This window comes from Anthonomus grandis, chromosome 22, assembly GCF_022605725.1.
Source record: "Anthonomus grandis grandis chromosome 22, icAntGran1.3, whole genome shotgun sequence".
NCBI lineage: Eukaryota > Metazoa > Arthropoda > Insecta > Coleoptera > Curculionidae > Anthonomus > Anthonomus grandis.
In genome coordinates this window covers 2,028,175-2,035,230 of record NC_065567.1, presented here as the reverse complement: position 1 = coordinate 2,035,230, position 7,056 = coordinate 2,028,175, and the positions used below count along the sequence as shown (strand labels likewise).

Genomic DNA, 7,056 nt, shown 5'->3' with positions numbered 1-7,056 from the left:
GAATCGAACATCGGGGGTAGCGGGGCGGTTGACTGATGAAGATACCAGTGCCAAAGGGATGGACACTCGGAGCTTCGGCTTCGGTTCCTCTCTAAAGGGCCCCACAGACTACGTTCTTGTACGACATACTTGCACGACGTACATGTCGGTCGGAAAAGTTTTAATTGCACACACACATCAGTAATTTTCAGTTTTGTTCCAACCGGCTTTGAACATACTTGTATGATGAATCGAGTGCAATTGTTAGCAGTAGCGGCTGCTTTGGCCGTTAAAAAAAAAACAAGCGAAAAAGCGAAGACCACGATCCAAATGGACCAAACAATGGCTGCTGAAACGAAACACATTATCTCACATTAATCTACTGGAGGAGTTAAAAATCGAACCTGGCGATTGGTATAATTATCTTTGAATGGACGAGGAAACGTACCTTAAATTGTTGAACTTGGTGATACCTTTAATTAAAGTTAATTTAAGAATGACACTTATTTGCGTCCATCTATTAGCCCTCACGAACGTTTAACATGTACATTGCGATTTTTGGCCACTGGTCGAAGCTATGAAGATCTGAAGTTTTCTACTTTAATTTCACCTCAAGCATTAGGTCAAATCATACCAGAAACCTGTTATGCTATTTATTATGTATTAAGAGAAGAATACTTCATGGTAAGACTTAAAAATGCATATTATTCTAGTTATACAAAAAATATATTATTTTTAATTTCAGTTTCCCAAAACGGAAAATCATTGGAGAGCTATAGCAACAGATTTTGAAAACAAATGGAATTTTATAAATTGTTTAGGAGCGGTGGATGGTAAACTTGTGGAATATCTCCACCTAATAATAGTGGCTCATATTTTTATAACTATAAGGGCAGTCACAGTCTCGTGCTTTTGGCAGTTGTAAATGCAAACTATCAGTTCATTTATTGTCATTTTGGAACAAATGGCAGAGTGTCTGATGGTGGAGTTATCGAAAACACTGCTTTTTATGACAAGCTGAAACATTGAACATACCACCAGCATGTCAGTCAAAATCCGGTGGACCTCTGCTTCCATATGTATTTGTCGGTGATGAAGCCTTTGCCCTTCGAGAACATTTTCTGAAGCCTTTCAGCCAAACACAGCTTAATAGGGAAAGTAGAATCTTTAATTACCGTTTATCAAGAGCGCGACGAATTGTTGAGAATGCCTTTGGAATTTTAGCTGCCAGGTTTAGAATATTTCATACAGCTATTAATATGAAGCTGGAAAATATCGAGAAAGTAGTAATGGCATGTTGCGCGTTGCATAATTTTTTACATAAAAATAGTTCTAATTACAGTCCCCCAATTTGTTTTGATTCTGAAGATACAGAAAGAGGTGAAATCGAGTTGGGCTTACGGCCCGAACCAAACACTTTGGTAAATTTACAACGAAGCCACCGTAGGAATGCTACAAATAATGCAAAAGACGTTAGGCAACAATTTATGCACTATTTTTGTAATGAGGGAAGTGTCCCCTGGCAAGACGCCTTTGTTTAATGATTATATTTATTTTTATTTGCTTTTGATAAGCCAGTTAAAACTTCTTTAATATACGTTATGACAGAGTTATTTAGCATTTCATTTGCTACCTCTCACTTCTTTGTATATATGTATATATTTTTGTTATCGTTTTAATACAGCAGATATCAAAAAAGATAAAGACATTTAAAACAGAATAATTTTGAATTGCAGCTTATTATGGAAAAGGGCGAGGGGGTGCTAGACTACTTTTGAAAGTGAGTGTATTATATTTCACTAAACATGCCATGTTACAAAATACAACAAATATTTTTAAATCCTTACTTTGCTGTATTTATTTTGTAATTTATTATACATGTTTTAACATATTATAAAATAAATGTCCAGAAAATTCAACTTAACTTAATATTTACTTGATTAATTAAAACTATCATTAGGATTGTAATGTCCAAAATAAGTTCCTGTAGTATAAGGATTTACCATGTTTTGTCCTTGCTGAACAGGGTTATGAACCTGTTGTAGTGTTGTAAAACTAGCTGTCTGTTGCTGTACAGCTTGCCCCTTTTCCCGATTTTCCGCCGACTCGGATCGTTTTTTTTTGAAAGGCCAAACTTGCCCAACTTTAAATATAAAAATCTCTCTTATTTTAAATGAAACACCCTGTATATTTTCATGTCATCTAATAGCTTACTTAAGAGCCTATAAATTTTATTAATAATATTCTATCCCTATCTCTAATAGTTTTTGAAATATACTTATATTTCTTCATTTCGTGTTATTTTTTTTCTTATAAAATGAAACAAATTTATGGACGTTTCTTTTTATTAAATTCACTTATTTTTATATAATAAAAGTTAATTTCTGTTCAACAAATGTTCAAAGATATGTCCTCCTTGTTCGATACAAATATTAATTCTTTTAATTATATTTTGTCGAACATGGTATAACATTCCTGGTGTTACGGTTTGACAGGCATCACTAATTCTAATAATCATATCCTCCCTTGTAGTTGGTTTTGTTGCATAGACTTTATCTTTGAGATAACCCCACAGAAAGAAATCTAGCGGCGTAAGATCGCAAGACCTTGGCGGCCATGCAACAAATCCTCCGCGACCAATCCATCTTTGAGGATATTCTTGATCCAAATATTCCCTTACTGCACGATGAAAATGGGGAGGCGCACCATCTTGTTGAAACCACATACTTTGCCGTTCCTGGAGATTGACTTCTTCTAATAATTCAGGCAATTGCTGCTGTAAAAATACTCGATATGAATGCCCATTCAAAGGTTCATTAAAAAAATATGGTCCAATTATACGGTTATTATGGATGCCGCACCATACATTAAGGGACCAATGATTCTGGTGCGGAACCTCACGTACCCAATGAGGGTTCTCTGTTGCATAATAGTGCATATTATGCCTATTGACAGCACCATTGCTTTTAAATGTCGCCTCGTCGGAATACATAATATAGTTAACAAAATTTGGATTAATTTCAATTTTGCGAAGTAACCATTCACAAAAAGTTACACATAGCTGAAAATCTTGATTGTGAAGTTCTTGATGCAACTTAATGTGATATGGGTGGTATTTATATTTCCGTGTTGTCCGGTTTACCGTTGTCTGCGAAACATCAGAAAGTAAGGCTAACCTACGGCTACCAATGTGGGGATCCTCCTCAATTTGCAAAAGAATTTCAAGTTCTTTACCTTCATTTGCCACCCTATTAGCAACATTACGTTTTGGCAGATCCGCGCTACCAGTCGTCATAAATCGGTCCATAACAACGTGAAAACTGCGGGAATCGGGTGTGCGCCGTTGAGGATATTTTTCTCTATATAGCCTTTGAGCTAGCAGACAATTTTTATTTGCTTCACCCAAAACAAAAATCATATCAATAAATTCATTTCTTGAATAATTCATTTTTAATATTGAAAACAAATATCTAAAAAACACCTTAAAACAAATCTAACTATTAATCTCTAATTAACTAATGTAACTGTCTTTTTGTTATTGAGATTTTTTTCATTTGTTTCCACGGCGCCTTGATGGATACATAAAAAATACGAGGTGCTTCAAAACTTTAAGTCGGCATTGTCAGTTTTTACAGGAGAAAAACAGAAAAATCCATGATATTTCAAAAACTGTTAGATATAGAGATAGGACATTATTAATAAAATTTATAGGCTCTTAAGTAAGCTATTAGATGACATGAAAATATACAGGGTGTTTCATTTAAAATAAGAGAGATTTTTATATTTAAAGTTGGGCAAGTTTGGCCTTTCAAAAAAAACACCCTGTATAACAAAATGAATAATTTTACATAGCACGCATATCAAAGTAACTTTATTTTACTTCTGATGATAAAAATTAAGTCTGTATTCAAAATTTAGGTGCTAAATTTTAATATTAAAGAGATGCGTGCAAATTCTAAATTTTTAACAAAATTTGATTTATCTCCTAAACTATTAATTTTTGGCATATTAAACCATTATCAAAAGAGATTGGTAATTACGCAAAGAATCCAAAAATGTTTTGCAATACAGGGTGTTCCATTTAAAAAAATTAACTTTTGTAGTGCCCTGCTTTTTCGGAACACCCTGTATAGTCCAAAATATTTTTAAAATGTGAAGAATGCTTAACCAAATAATAGTCCAGGAGCACGTCATCGATAAATAATATCATCAATGCATAATACTACTCCGCGCTTTGAAAAACTCACCCTGTACAGCAGCAGAATTAAAAAAACTACAGGACATGTAGAAAATTTGAAAAAAATTTAAGATACATCAACTCAACAACAAACTTTATTGGAATCACTGGCCAGCTCATCTACACAGGATGAGCAAAAACAATTTTATTTTGATTTGTGTAAAGTTCTGGTTTCCTGTAATATTCCACTTTATAAATTAAATAGTCAAATATTCAGTTCCTTTCTGCAGAAATACACTGGTAGACATATTCCAGCTGAATCAACTTTGCGCAAAAACTATATTGATCTGGTTTACAATAATATAATACAAGAAATTAAAACAAAAATAGGATGCAACTACATATGGTTTTGTGTAGATGAAACGACGGATTCATGTGGTTGATACATGGCTCATTTAATGATTGGAATATTGAGCGAAGATAGCTCAAGTAATGTTTTTTTAATTAGCTCAAAGCAGCTGGACAAAACAAATAATAATACCATTACTAGATTTGTTCATGATGAACTAACAAATTTCTTTTTGCCAGACCCTGTTCCTAGTGAAAAAATATTACTAATGCTCTCTGATGCAGCTGCATACATGATAAAGGCATATTCTAATTTAAAAGTTTTGTATCAACATCTAGTCCATTGTCTTCCAACGTCTAGCACATGCAAATTACAATAATGACCAAAGAAACCCCTTTTTCAATAATCCTCATAAGAATCCTTTTGTTTTTACAGAACCTACCAATTTAAATGATGGATATATGTCAAACGAAAACCCACAAAATTTCCAATCAAATCAAAATCAGCAGCCATACTATAATCCTAATCCCAACTACTCTAACCAGAGTTTATGAGGAAAATTGTTATGATTATGACCCTTCTTGTGAATTAGACAATGATCAAAATCCTGAAAATACCTATGAAGAAGAGACCGCCATCAATCACCAAAATGCCTCACAACACCAGCATACAACTTAAACAGTTTCCAAATTAACATCTTGCCTTACATTGAATTAACTAATCCACCACTTAAATTATTAATCGATACAGGCTGCCACACTTCCTTATTAAGACTTATTATTGCTGAACAAAATTTTCCACAAAAAATGTTTAATTCAAATCACACTCTAGTTACATGTACAGGAAATACACAAATCGAAAGTAAAGCCTATATTCCAATATTAAAAGAATTCAACCTAAATGAAGATCTAGAATTTATTCTTTATAATTTCCATGATTACTTTGACGGTATCCTAGGGTTACGAAATCTAAGAAAATTAAAATTTAATATAGAAATAAATAATGGTTAGTTACCTGATTAATAATTCATGCAACATACCTCTCCACTATCGAAGTGATTTTAATCTTCAAAAAATCGAAATACCGCCAAAAACTGTCGTTTTAAAACAAATTAATACGGATTTAAAAGAGAATACCGAAATGTTAATGCCTCATTTAAATAATGGAATTATAGAAAGACAACCCTGTATATTAAAGGTACAGAATCAAACGGTACCGCTAAAAATCAAAAATTTAACGAATGAAAGCACAATTATACATTTTTTTCCAGAATTGATTAGACAAAAATCCCAAATATTTAAATCAAATAAGTTTAATATCTTTAACCTAAAGCAAATTTTAGAAAATTCACACCAACAACAAAAGAAAGTAAAACTCAAAACTCATTCGAACTGAATTTTATTTCTTTTGAAATTAAGAATGAAAACGATTTTTCCTTAATAACATCTCAGCATTTTAATGAAGAAAAAAAAACATGAATTAAAAAAGCTTATTTTACAATATCCAGAAATTTTACACAAACCAGACGAAAAACTAACTTTTACTAGCCACGTTTAACATGAAATAAAGACAACAGATGATATACCAATTCATACAGTATCATACAGATACCCATATATTCATAGAAACGTAGAAGTAAAAAAACATATTGCAAAAATGTTAGAAGACGGGATAATTAGACCTTCATCCAGTCCTTGGTCCGCCCCTGTTTGGGTTGTTCCAAAAAAAATTGACGCTTCCGGAACCCAAAAATAGCGCATCGTGACAGACAGAAAGTCAAACGAAAAAACCCACTACTTGCCTCGTATATATGGACGACATCATTCTTTTTTCCACTTCCCTTCAGGAACACATTTCTAATTTAAAACAAATCTTTAAAAGACTAAAAGATTATTGTTTAAAAATCCAAATCGATAAGTGCCAATTCCTAGCTAAAGCCGTCGAATTTCTCGAACACGTCATAACAACAAACGGAATTAAACCAAATCCAAAAAAAATAGAAGCCATTAAAAAATTCCCTATTCCTAAAATTTCTATATCCCTATTCCCTATTCCTATATCCTAAAGAAATAAAATAATTCCTTGGACTTATAGGCTACTATAGAAAATTTATAAAAATTTTGCACAGCTTACCAAACCCATGACTAACTGTTTAAAAAAAGACAAAGTAATTATACATAATTAGGAATTCATAAATTGTTTCGAAACTTGCAAAAACATTCTTACAAACGACCCAATTCTACAGCATCTTAACGACAGATGCATCAAACTACGCCGTTGGTGCCATATTATCCCAAGGACCCATTGGGAACGATCTCCCTATTGCATACGCATCACGTACCTTGAACCCCGCTGAAACTCCCAGTACTAAAAGTATTTCAAAAATGGTTCGTTTTCGCTGTTTATTTCAAACATCCTACTAGAAGATATAACAGAGGTCAGCCTCTGTTATATCTTCAGTATAACAGGCAAAAATAAAATTCTATTACGAAACGAAAACATCTCATCGAGGTATTACATAAAATATATCTTCCCTTAAAAAAGTATTTTA

General features: G+C 32.8%; 1 long non-coding RNA gene across 1 annotated transcript; it reads left to right on the top strand.

The window, feature by feature from the left end:
• Nucleotides 1-650: 650 nt before the first annotated feature.
• On the top strand, nt 651-1,592 carry LOC126748951 (uncharacterized). The gene is made up of 2 exons (XR_007664840.1): nt 651-1,265; nt 1,322-1,592. It is a non-coding gene; the product is annotated as an uncharacterized LOC126748951 (long non-coding RNA).
• Nucleotides 1,593-7,056: the final 5,464 nt, after the last annotated feature.